The sequence below is a fragment of the Polypterus senegalus genome, chromosome 1 (assembly GCF_016835505.1).
Source record: "Polypterus senegalus isolate Bchr_013 chromosome 1, ASM1683550v1, whole genome shotgun sequence".
In the NCBI taxonomy this organism is placed as follows: domain Eukaryota; kingdom Metazoa; phylum Chordata; class Cladistia; order Polypteriformes; family Polypteridae; genus Polypterus; species Polypterus senegalus.
This window is the reverse complement of record NC_053154.1, coordinates 245,955,871-245,969,702: the sequence shown is the minus strand read 5'-3', so window position 1 is coordinate 245,969,702 and position 13,832 is coordinate 245,955,871.

The window sequence follows — 13,832 nt, the reverse complement described above, 5'->3', positions numbered from 1 at the left end:
ACATTTGCTAAGCATGCAACACTGTGCTTTGATTTATTTTTACATATAAAATGCTAAGGGTTGATTGTATGTCATGCAAAAATTCACAAATCACAGAACCTTGAACCTTGATCTTGGTTGCAATCAAGAACTTTTGACATGATATTCATAACCAAGATATGGAGGTGCAGGCTACCTTGCTCACATTATTGAACTTCAGTTCCTTCTCATGGCAAACGGCAGTACGCAAATATGTCTTGACTAACAGAAAAAGAACTGTGGTCTCCTTGGTGTGGTCATCAGAAAAAGAAACATGGTGGCATCACATGATAAAGAAGTATACTGTACAGGTTTCACTGTTTGTTTTCCTCGCTAACACAACTTATACACTCTGAGCACAACAGAAAGACATACATTACCAAAGATTTGGAGATGTGGCCTTCCACCTCTGTGTTATTGGGCTTCAGGTCCCTCTTGCAGTAAGTGGCGGTGTGGCCAACAGAAAAAGAACAATGACAACATTTCATGACAGACTGACATGCTGACCTGAGACATACTGACATTCTGACATCACCCTTGCAAACAAAGGAGAAGTAGCTGACACTTTTGTGTTCTGTGGTGTGAGAGTTAATTAAAAATGCGTTTTGCTCCTAAAAAATATGTTTTGGTTGCTGCGAAGGAGCTGTGTGGGAATTTTTAAAGCTTTTTTTCCTCTTTAGAAGTGTTTTTGGCTTTTGATCTCACCCATACAGGATCAAAAGTAGCTGAGTGTTTGGGGATGAATTTGAAAAATTTGTACTTGTCCTTGTTAATTTGTATTCAGACTAGTGTTGGTGAGGTAGGACAATAAGCAGCAGTAGCTGACACTGGCATCTTTGTAAGTAAATAACCTTCGTCGTAGTAAATAACAGAAACAATGATTGTTTAGTGGGGGGAAAAGAGAAACGGCTGACTTCAAAGCAGTAAAGAGAAGGCTCAGTGGTATGAGACAGGTGGCTAGCGTTAAGGTACTGATCAGATTCAAGCAACAATAAAAGCAGACAAGGCAATAAGAAATTAACTAGCAGCAGATATTCAGTAAGTGTGTTTTTCTTGATTAAACAGTCCTTAATGGCCAGGAAAGTAGAGCAGTTAAGAGGGTGCCAGCGTAAGATTCCATTTTAAGTAAGGAATTAGAAGAGCACAGAGTTATGAGAGCAGACAGAGGAAAGTAAATTTAACCTCATAGAAGGACAAGCAGCAGGCAGTCATGGGAGAGAATACTACAATAGCTTAAGGGGTCAAAAGATGTAAAATAACTGTAGCAGTTCTTTAATATAATTTTTTGAATTAAAATTGTTTAGTATTATCTTTTAAGTTAAATCATTTAATTTGAATTATTAAAAAATAAGCAGTTCTAGTTTTCCAAAGTTAAATTTTAATAATGAGGCCAGTGCCATGCAAATCCTGTTGGATGTTGCACTTTTTAGATGATGACTTGGAGGAGTCAATCTTGTGGGTTACATCTGCTGGAGATGCCAGCTGATCCAGCACCCATAGCTCAGGCTCACTGAACTGGAGGAGGAGTTGGCTGGCCTGTGTTGTAGTAGAGAATTGGCAGACATGGCCCATGTGTCTTTTAGAGAGATAGTGTGCACCGTTAAGGTGGCGCTGAAGGAAATTCCTGACCAGACAGGCAGAGATCCATGGGGCATAGTCACAAGGCACTAGCTAAAGGGTGCACAGTGTCTGGGGGAATCAACCCCCAGAATTGGAAGTCTCAAACCGTTTTCAAGTCCTTGCAGAGCTGGACGGTGTCTCTAAAGATGCTGAGGTGGTAGGCAGGCATGAGGTGCCCCAACAGGCTGCCTCAAAACCAGTTCCTAGGATGAGATCGGTAGTGATAGTTGGAGACTTAATCATCAAGGGGATTGAGGGACATGTTTGGTCCTTTCAGGTGAACAGACCTCCATGGAAGGGTTGATAGGCTTTTTTGCCAGAGCAGGGGTGGTTCCAGTAGTCATTGTCCATGTTGGAACAAATGAAATACGTAGGCTTAGTCTGTTAGTTCTGTGATCAAGAGTTAAAGAGTTAGGTGCAAGGCTGAGGAGTAGATCTGAAAAGGTAGTCTTCTCCAAAGTTGTCTGTGCCATGCGCCAGTTTAGGTAGGACTAAGGATATTACAAGGCATAAATAACACTTGGCTCAAATCTTGGTGTTGGGTAGAAGGGTATAGATTTATTAGGCCTTGGGACTCCTTTTGGAACAGATGGTACCTGTTCAACCACAACAAGTTACATCTGAATCGAAGGGGTACCACTCTTTTTTCAAGGTATATGAGTAGGTTAGACAAGGATTGCTTAAACTAGGGTATGAGGGGGGCAGGAAGTGTAGGACAGGCCATGTTTAGAAATGTACATAATGGAACAAACAATACTGTAAAAATAAAAGTGCATAGTAATGTAAATTCTAACCCAACATCTAAATGCAAAAGTAAAGTGAGTAATACGATAAAAATTGCACGCCTTAATAGTAGAAGTATCAAAAATAAAACAAGTGAGTTGGGTTGTATGTAGCGGAGTATAATTATAACATTATAGCAATAGCAGAAACCTAAATAATGAGTATAACATAGAGGGATACACATTTTTAGGAAGGATAGACAGAATAGAAAAGGAGGAGGGGTTGCTGTTTACATTAAACAGAATTATACACAAGTCCTCATCAGTTGGACGATGAGCCCCACCTTAGTGAGGATATGCGGCTGCATCTGGAAAATATTTGGGAAAGAGGCCTTGTTTCAGGAGTGTGTTATAGACAAATGCAGACAATAATTTCAATGCACATCTTTTTGGTAATACTAAAAAGGCACGTTTACAGGATGATATTACAGTCATCGTGGACTTTAACTCCCTAAATATTAAGTGGACTAACCTTGCAAAATGCGGAGCACAAGCACAGGAATTTTTAGAAGTAATCAATGCCTATGCCTGTTTTTAACACAGTATGTTAAAGCACCAACATGCGGTGAAGCCTGTCTGGATAATCAGGATAGAATGGAGGTAACTGTAGAGGTGATTGAACCACTAGGCTCAAGTGACCATAATATAATACACTTCTCTGTTGTGGAACAGTGTAGATGCTAAGACTAAATCTGTTAAGTTTGACTTTGGTAGGGCAAATTTTGAGCAGATATGGCAAATCTAAAGAGGATAGACTGGGATAAGTTTTTAAGTGCAGAGACTGTCGAGGAGCTGTGGAAAAGGTTTAAAAACATTTTTCATGTAATGCAGGACAGGTACATACCTAAATTTGGAATTAGTAGGAAACTCAAAAAAACTCCGCAGTGGGTTAATAAAGAGTAGAAGAAGAAACTGAAAAGGAAAAAAAAATAGCCATATAAGGTGTATAAGACTAATAACTCCAATGTGAATTGTAGGGTGTATGAGAGCATGAAGACCATCTTTAAGAAGGTGTGGAGGATTGCCGGCTTCTGGTTCTGGTCCTCACCCCCAGGCCGCCAGGAGGAGCTCTCCCGACAGCAGGATCGTGCCCCGAGGTCCAGCAGGGCCTCATGGACTTTTTAGTGTTTATACACAGCCCTGCTGGATACCTTGGGGGCCACCAGGAGTCGCTGTAGGGGGGCTTGTGGGCTCTTTTGTGCCTAATGACCCGGGAGTACGTCACGGTCATGTGACGGGAAGGAACGACGTGCTCCCGGGTTAAAGAAAAGGACTGATTACCCTGACCCGGAAGGAATAAGGAACTGTGGACTGATTGGGCAGGAACACCTCCGGGTCAGGGGCTATAAAAGGACTATGGCTCAGTCCAGACGCTGAGCTGAGCTGGGAGGAAGGGTGGCTAAGTGTCTGGGAGTTGGAGGATTGATTAAGAGTATTGTAGTGTTGATAATTTATGAGTAGTGTGGAAAGTGCTTGGTGCACTGAGGAAGAGAAAAATAAAGAGTCTGGGACTTTTATCCAGTGTCTTGCGTGGTACCTGAGGGTTCAAGGGAGCACTAGCGCCCCCTACTGCCACAAAGGATATTAGGGAAGCTAAAAGGCAGTTAGAGAGGAATATAGCAGATAATGCAAAAGATGATCCAAAACATTCAAGAAGTGGATGATGTGCATCACAAATAGTAAAGGCGAATTTAAAAATACAGATAGTGAAATAACAGATGCTCTAAACTTGCATTTTTCTATGATTTTCATATGTGAGGAAGTGGAAGACCTCTCAAAGGTAACAGGGACTACTAAGAAAGTACTGAGTGACTTTGAAATTGTAGAGGAAGAGGTACTATTTATATTAAATAGGCTGAAATCAAACAAATCACCAGGACCAGATAATATTTACCCTCAAGTTCTTAAGGAGGTTAGCAAGTACATATATAAATCCTTGACGCATATTTTTAGGAAGTCACTGTGGGAAATTCCGGAGTACTGGAAAAAAGCAAATATTATCCCATTATATAAACAGTGTGACCAGGCAGATCCAAGCTTAATGTGCATTAAAGGAAAATTAATGGAAGGAATTATTAAAGATAAAAATGAGCAACACATGGAAAAAACAGGAGTTTTACTGAACAGTTATGGGTTCAGAAGAGGGAAGCCATGCTTTACCAACGTGCTGAAAAGCTATGATGAAGCAACAAAGGATATGATCAAAGAGCAGCATATATTATTTATTTTGACTTTCAGAAAGCATTTGATAAGGTGCCACATTAGAGGTTGGGTATCAGTCTAAAAGAAGTGAGAATTCACGTTGTTGTTTGCAGATGGAAGCAAAATTGGCTCAGACACAGGAAGAAGTAACCCTATCCGAATTGGATGACGTTAAGAGTGGTTTTCCACAGGAGCCAGTGCTAGGGTCACTGCTATTTTTAATATACATAAATGATTTGAATAGGAATATTAGTAACAAGCTGGGTAAGTTTACAGATACAAGGCTAGCATGAGTGGCACATAATCTGTAATCCACTGCATCATTACAGAGGAACTTGGACAGCATACATTCTTGGACAGATTTGTGGCAGACGAATTTTAATGTCAGTAAATGTAAAGTATTGCATAAAGCAAGTAAAAATGTTAGGCATGAATACAGAGTGAGGAGGTCTGAAAATCTGAAGTACAACCTTATGAGGAGGATTTACAAATCATAGTGGACTTCACACTATCATCTTCCAGACAGTGTTCGGAAGCCATTGAGAAGGTTAACAGAATGGTAGGTTATATAGCACGATGTGTGGAGAACCAGTCCAAGGAGTATGTCTGTTCAAGATTATAACACACATGCTGATTCCTCATCAGGAGTACTGTGTACACTTTTGGTCTCCAGGCTACAAAAAGTACATAACAGGGCTATAAGAAGTCCAGAGAAGAAAGACTAGGCTGATTCCAGGCCCAAGGGGATGAATGATAAGGAAAGATTAAAAGAGTGGAGTCTTTTCAGTTTTAAGCAAAAGAAGATTAAGAGGAGACATGATTGAAGTGTTTAAGGTTATGAAGGGAATTAATACACTGGATTGAGACTGTTATTTTAAAATAAGTTCAACAAGAACACGACAACACAGTTGGAAACTTGTTAAGGGTAAATTTTGTTCCAACATTAGGAAGTTTTTCTTTTCACAAAGAACCACAGACACTTGGAATAAGCTACCAAATAGTGTATTAGACAGCAGGACTTTAGGGACTTTTAAAACTAGAAGAATTAAGTGGATAGAAGCAGCGAGCTTTGTTGGGCTGAATGGTTGGTGCTTATCTAGATAGTTATAATGTTCTAATGTTGTAATGACAGGGAAGTACACTGCAATGGTTGACTGTTCATTTTCATCAATAATGCAACTTATACACTCTGAGTGTAACAGGAAGTCATCCACAGATTTGGAGGTGCAGGCTTACATTGCCATGTTATTGGGCTTCAGGTCCTTCTGACAGCAAGAGCTGCAGTCTATTACAGTATATGGATGAAAAAATAGGTTCCAGTTATGACCATTACATGTAGAATTTCAAAATGAAACCTGCAACAGCTTTTGTAAGTAAGCTATAAGGAATGAACCTGCCAAATTTCAGCCTTCTACCTACACGGGAAGTTGGAGAATTAGTGATGAGTGAGTCAGTCAGTCAGTGAGTGAGTGAGTCAGTGAGGGCTTTGCCTTTTATTAGTATAGATATGCAATACCGGTCAGACATTTTAGAACACCTCAGTTTTTCCAGTATTTCTTCAAATTTAATCAGCTGAAATACAAAGAGTGACTTAAAATGATGAAAATGTAAGCAATAAACTGCCAGTGGTTTAAATTTAAAGATTAGGTTAGCAAAAACTGAAAAAGGAAATTCCAGAATATTGCAAATGGGCCTTCTTCAGGGAACAACTAATAGTTTACAACCTACAGATATTCTGCAGCAATTCAAGTAAATTAAGCCTTGCAAGCTGAAGCAAACAATTTGCACAGGTGTCCCAACTTCTGTTGATTACTTAAAAACCCTTTGTCTGTCTTATAGCAAAGTTGGAACGGACTGCATTACTACACACTCTGAAGCAGTACTTGAACAATATTATACTGGCATGGAACAAATAAATAATGGCAAATAAAAAATAAGTAATCATTAAGTGTGTAAAATTTTATTCAAATTTTTGATTAATCAAAGTACCCACCTTTTGCTAATATAGCAGCCAAACTGCTTTAATCTATCAGTTGTTCCCTGAAGAAGGACAATTTTTAATATTCTGATATTTCCCTTTTTTCAGTTTTTGCTAACCTAAACTTCAAATATCAGGTAGTTTATTGTTTAGCTTTTCACCATTTCAGATCATTCATTGCATTTCAATTGATTACATTTGAAGAAAAACTGAGGTGTTTTAAAACTTTTGACCCAAAGTGTAAGTGTATGTGTGTGTGTGTGTGTATATATATATATATATATATATATATATATATATATATATATATATATATATATACAGTCATATGAAAACGTTTGGGAACCCCTCTCAGCCTGCATAATAATTTACTCTACTTTCAACAAAAAAGATAACAGTGGTATGTCTTTCATTTCCTAGGAACATCTGAGTAGTGGGGTGTTTTCCGAACAAAGATTTGTAGTGAAGCAGTATTTACTTTATGAATTTAAATTAAATGTGAAAAACTGGCTGTGCAAATATTTGGGTATATTTTGCTGATTTGAATGCATGTAACTGCTCAATACTGATTACTTGGAACACCAAATTGGTTGGATTAGCTCGTTAAGCCTTGAACTTCATAGACAAGTGTGTCCAATCATGAGAAAAGATATTTAAGGTGGTCAATTGCAAGTTGTGCTTCCCTTTGACTCTCCTCTGAAGAGTGACAGCATGGGATCCTCAAAGCAACTCTCAAAAGATCTGAAAACAAAGATTGTTCAGTATCATGGTTTAGGGGAAGGCTACAAAAAGCTCTCTCAGAGGTTTAAACTGTCAGTTTCAACTGTAAGGAATGTAAACAGGAAATGGAAGGCCACAGGCACAGTTGCTGTTAAACCCAGGTCTGGCAGGCCAAGAAAAATACATTAGCGGCATATGTGCAGGATTGTAGAATGGTTACAGACAACCCACAGATCATCTCTAAAGACCTGCAAGAACATCTTGCTGCAGATGGTGTATCTGTACATCGTTCTACAATTCAGCGCAATTTGCACAAAGAACATCTGTATGTCAGGGTGATGAGAAAGAAGCCCTTTCTGCACTCGCACCACAAACTGAGTCACTTGTTGTATGCAAATGCTCATTTAGACAAGCCAGATTCATTTTGGAACAAAGTGCTTTGGACTGATGAAACAAAAATTGAGTTATTTGGTTATAACAAAAAGTGCTTTGCATGGCGGAAGAAGAATATCATATTCCAAGAAAAACACCAGCTACTTACTGTCAAATTTGGTGGAGGTTCCATCATGCTGTGGGACTGTGTGGCTAGTTCAGGGACTGGGGCCCTTGTTAAAGTCTAGGGTCAGATGAATTCAACCCAGTATCAACAAATTCTTCAGGATAATGTTGAAGTTACATAGGGGTTGGATATTCCGACAAGACAATGACCCAAAACAAAGTTAAAAATCTACAATGGCATTCATGCAGTGGGAGAAGTACAATGTTCTGGAATGGTCGTCACAGTCCCCTGACTTCAATATCATTGAAAATCTATGGGATGATTTAAAGCAGGCTGTCCATGCTTGGCAGCCATCAAATTTAACTGAACTGGAGAGAGTTTGTATGGAAGAATGGTCAAAAATACCTCCATCCAGAATTCAGACACTCATCAAAGGCTATAGGAGGCTTCTAGTAGGTCTGTTATATTTGGAAAAGGAGGCTCAACTAAGTATTGATGTAATATCTCTGTGTCAGTGCCCAAATGTATGCACCTGTCTTAATTTTGTTATGATGCATATTGCATATATTCTGTTAATCCAACAAACTTAATATCACTGCTGAAATACTACTGTTTCCATAAGGAATGTCATATATTAAAAGGAAGTTGCTACTTTGAAAGCTCAGCCAATGATAAACAAAAATCCAAAGAATTCCAAAACTTTTTCATATGCACCTGTCTTAATTTTGTTATGATGCATATTGCATATATTCTGTTAATCCAACAAACTTAATATCACTGCTGAAATACTACTGTTTCCATAAGACGACTGTTCTACTAACTGAACTACTAGTGTTTTAATGGAAGCAAAGCAAAAAATATATCTGATCCTCAGGTGGACCATCCTAAACACTTATGCCAATTTTCATTCAAATCTGTTGTATTATGTGTATGTCAACATAGGAACAAACACTTAACTGCAAATTAATTTTATTTTTATATAAAATTAGGAAGACTTTGTTTTACCTGGTACTCATACATTCTAAACTTAAACAAATAAAGTAAATTGAATCTTTAAAGTCTTTTGTTCAGTTTAGATTGTATTATTCCATTTAAAGATAGCCACACAAATGTAAACCTGTTTTTGCAAGCCTGTGACTCACTTCAGGCATTGTCTTATATTCCACCCTTTCATACCAAGCGTAGTAAGCATGTTTGTAAAATACCATAAGTGTCTTGAGCAAGATTCATAGCCAAGACAAGTGTCTGAGTTTCAAGTAGATACTTGTCAACAAAGTAAAAGGCTTAAACTTTGTGTTCTTTTATTTGTTTGGATATTTTCCTTTGTTAGAGATATTTTGATGCAACACATACAAATGAGTGTTTCCATAACAGGCACATTTCTTTTTACATCCAGGCTGGAGTACTTTCTGTGTGATGTTTTGCAAGTTTTCCTCTTGTCTATTACAATTATATCAGGAACCTCGGTTTTACACGAAACAAATAAGTTGTAAGGCTGAAAAATACATTGAATATCAATAAATATGCTGTGAAATATTTGCTTATATACCTTGTGAAGTATATCTTTTTAGTTTTAGTATAGTAAATTCTGTCAGCAGTGCAATGTTTAGCAAAAACGTTTTTGCGTCGTTCTATGCCATTTGAACTGTTAAATAAATGCAGATAATCAAAGCCACACATTTTGTGTGTTTTCATAAATGTTCTGTACATTACAAAGCACTATCGCTCCTTTGAACCCTCAGGTACCACGCCAGACACCAGGTAAAAGTGCAATAATTATTCTTTTTATTATAAGAATTACGTGCACTAAGCACCCTCCACTCCACACTACTTATAAATAACAATACTCAATAATAAATCCAATAACTCACAATCCTCCACTCCCAGACGCGTTGCCCTCCTAACACCCAGCTCAGCTCGCCGTCTGGGAGCTCCCATAGTCCTTTTATACGCCCTGACCCGGAGGTGTTCCTGCCCAACAGTCCACAATTCCTTATTCCTTCCGAGTCAGGGTAAATAGTTCTTATCTTCACCCCGGAAGCACTTTGTTTCTTCCTGTCACGGGATTATGACGTACTTCCGGGTTATAGGGCATATACGAGTCCATGAGGCTCCCTACAGCGACTCCTTGTGGTCCCCAAGGTATCCAGCAGGGCTAGGTATAAAAACTACAGAGTCCATGATGCCCTGCTGGAACTCGGGACACGTCTATGCTGTCGGGAGAGCTTCTCCTGGCGGCCTGGGGGTGAGGGCCGGAATATGAAGCCGGCCATCCACCACACTTCAAAGATACTGTAATGTGTTTTTTTATAATATATTCAAACATTTAAACCATATCATCCCATTACTGGAATAATCCATTTTCATTTAACTTAAATTTTGCTGGTTTCCAGGTCTAATTAGATTAAATGTCTCACATGATTTGTCTTAATTTTAAAATTTTTAAAATAGCTGAAATTTCTATTAATATGTGGAGACTAACATAAAATACATTTGGAATATATTGAGATGTTATATTAAAATATAGTTTTTTATTCTGAACATTACATTTCAGCATGATAAAATGGCAATATGAACCAATTTTCATTTTCATCCCAGTATATAAGCAAGATATCACATTTTTATACAGCATAGTCTCGCTTATCCGACATAAACGGGCTGGCAGAACGTCAGATAAACAAAAATGTTGGATAATGGCAGGTGTTAAGAAAAAGCCTATTAAACGTCAAACTATGTTAGAATTTTACACATTACGAACCTAATAATCATGTATTACAACAAAACAACAGAAAAAATTAGCTTACAGTTACAGAATTGCCTGAAGTTAAATACAGGTATGTACTGTACTTAAAAAGCTCAGTCTTGTGAGGATTTAAAGAGATTTTTGATCGTAGTCTACTTTCCTGATAAGTGCCGTTTCTTCGCTGTCAATTCTCGCCATCTTTGCAGCATCATTATGCCGATTCCTGTAGCTTCTTCTTGTTGCTCAATGTATTTAATTGCAGTTTCTAGATCCTTAACTCTGTCACTCATATAGTCAACATCTATACGAGCGTACAGCATACTGTTTACTACAGCATGGTGACTGCGTGTGTGTGTGTGTGTTTGTGCTGTGAAGTGCGAGTCCCCATCTTGCACCTGAAAACACGAAGCTGAGTCTCAGTACTTTAGCAACACCAGCTTTATTAAGCTTGAAACAGCAACAGCGCGGTTATCTATTGTATCGGGATCTGCCATTCTCCTATACACAGACACAGCAGTCAGGCAGGGTCGGGGGAAAGTAATACTGTGCCCTGCACATTTAGAATGTTCCGTGTATCACCCATCGACGGCAGGCTCTTATAGCATGTCCACGATCTTTTCGGATTTGCTTTTATGGCGAACTGCTACAGCGCTGGGAGACTGCAATTGCTTTGGGACGCTCTTCCGCGTGTCGTCCCGTTGGGTGGAAACCCACAAGAGTTTAGAAACTCACTCACACCAGCCATGATTCTTTTCAAAGGTAAAGTGCAGGTTAATTTGCTTTATGTTTTTTTACTTTATATTTTGCATTAATCATTTTTATATGAATAGTTTTGGGTTGTGGAACGAATCATCCGAGTTTCCATTATTTCTTATGGGGAAATTCGCATTGTGCTTTGGAGTGCGAGCACATTGCAAGAACGATTCCCCCCCAAATGGACAACATGTGGAAGAGCATCCTGAAGCAACCACAAGCTCCCAGCACTGTAGCAGCTCGCCATAAAAGTGAATCAGAAAAGATCACAGTCAAGCTATAAGCGCCTGCTGTCGATGGGTGATGCAAGTAACATTTTAAATGCAAGAGCACAGTATTACTTAGCCACTAACCTGGTCATGACCCTGCCTGATTGCTGTGTCTCTGTATAGGAGAGTGGTAGATCCCATTACAATAAATAACCATGCTGTTCCTGTTTCACGCTGAATAAAGCTGATTTTGCTAAAGTACTAAGACTTAGCCTCTTGTTTTGGGGTGCATGACAGGGACTCACACGTTACAGCACACACACGTGGTCACCATGCTATAGTAAACAGTATACGCTCATACAAATGTTGACTATATGATTGAGGCACGCCGACTGAGAATGAGCATGGGAGACGATTACCAACAAATCCCACGTGATGCTCGGCAGACAAAGTGTATACGTACTACTCGTATTGGAAGACCTTGCTCGTTTTTCAAGTTAAAACTTATTAAAAATTTGAGCTCGTCTTGCAAAACACTCGCAGACCAAGTCACTCATAATCCAAGGTTTTGTACTGTGCCTTGGAGGTAAGATAAGGGAAAAAAGGATAAATGTAAAAGAAAAAAAAGACGAGTGGGGAATAGCTAAATGTCAAAAGCCATACGCTTAGATAAAGTGGAAGCTATGCACAATAAGAAACTGACAAACATTTCCAGATCATGTTAATAAAAGTTCCTAAAACTTTCTTGGTACAGAAAGGACAGAAGGGGTGGAAGGAAAGGTCCATGAGTGATGTAGTCTATGAACAGTTTGATGCTGAGTATAATGATAGCTTGTATTTTTAAAAACTAAGGTTATATTCATATAAAATATAATTTCAAGATAATAATACAGTAATCCCTCCTCGATCGCGCGGGTTGCGTTCCAGAACCCCCCGCGATTGACGAAAATCCGCGAAGTAGAAACCATATGTTTGTATGGTTATTTTTATATATTTTAAGCCCTTATAAACTCTCCCACAATGTTAACATTATTAGAGCCCTCTAGACATGAAATAACACCCTTTAGTCAAAAGTTTAAACTGTGCTCCATGACAAGACAGAGATGACAGTTCTTTCTCACAATTAAAAGAATGCAAATAGATCTTCTTCTCTTCAGGAGCAGAGAATTTCATAGGGCGAGAGAGAGAGAGAGCTCGCAAAGAAAAGCAAACAATCAAAAAATCAATACTTGTGCTTTTAAGTTTGCCGCGGCATTTTTTAGAGGAGCGTTAGTATCTTCTAAGCAAACAGCCTCTGTGCAAACAGCCCCTCTGCTCACATCTCCTCCGTCAGGCAAAGAACGCGTCAGAGAGAGAGAGCGAGATTAAAGCAACAATCAAAAAATCAATACGTGTGCTTTTGTGCTTTTAAATATGCCGAGCACCGCAATAAAGCGGCATTTTTTTAGAGGAGCGTCAGTATCTTTTAAGCAAACAGCCTCTGTGCAAACAGCCCTCCGTCAGGCAGAGAATGTCAGAGAGGGTGAGAGAGAGGCAGAGACAAGCAAACAATCAAGCTCCGCGCGGGATGCATATCTTATAGCATTGAGGAGTGTTAGTTAATATGTAATACATGCTCTGATTGGGTAGCTTCTAAGCCATCCGCCAATAGCGTACCTTGTATGAAATTAACAGGGCAAACAAACTGAGGAAGCGTGTAGCATAAATTAAAAGACCCATTGTCTGCAGAAATCCGCGAACCAGCAAAAAATCTGTGATATATATTTAGATGTGCTTACATTTAAAATCCGCAATAGAGTGAAACCGCGAAAGTCGAAGCGCGATATAGCGAGGGATTACTGTATATCTTCTGCTATGTTATGTGGCCAGATAGAGTTTAAGGGCAAGGGTTTGTAAGGGGCTTTATTCATTTTTGAACAGAGTGAAGAGACTGGTTAAATCAGTTCTTGTGTTGACCATAACACTGCCTATGAGGTTTCCAGTAACTGCAGCCTCCATCCATTTACAGTATATATTAGTATAACTGGTCAGCAAGATTGACAAAGATTCCTTCCTTATACTTTTCTAAAAGGCAGATAACTCCTAACAATTATATAATCATTCACCACTTAGCCTCATACATCAGGAGGGAAACATATCCTATCCTGACAAAAGGTTATTAATAATTAAGAGTTTTTAAGTTGATTAGTCAAAATGTAATAGATTTTTAATGAGCCAAAAACAACTAATCTTAATGTTAAGTAGGGAATGACACCCTGAGTAGCATTACAATTATACAGCAATAATACAATGCTTTCCATATTTCTGC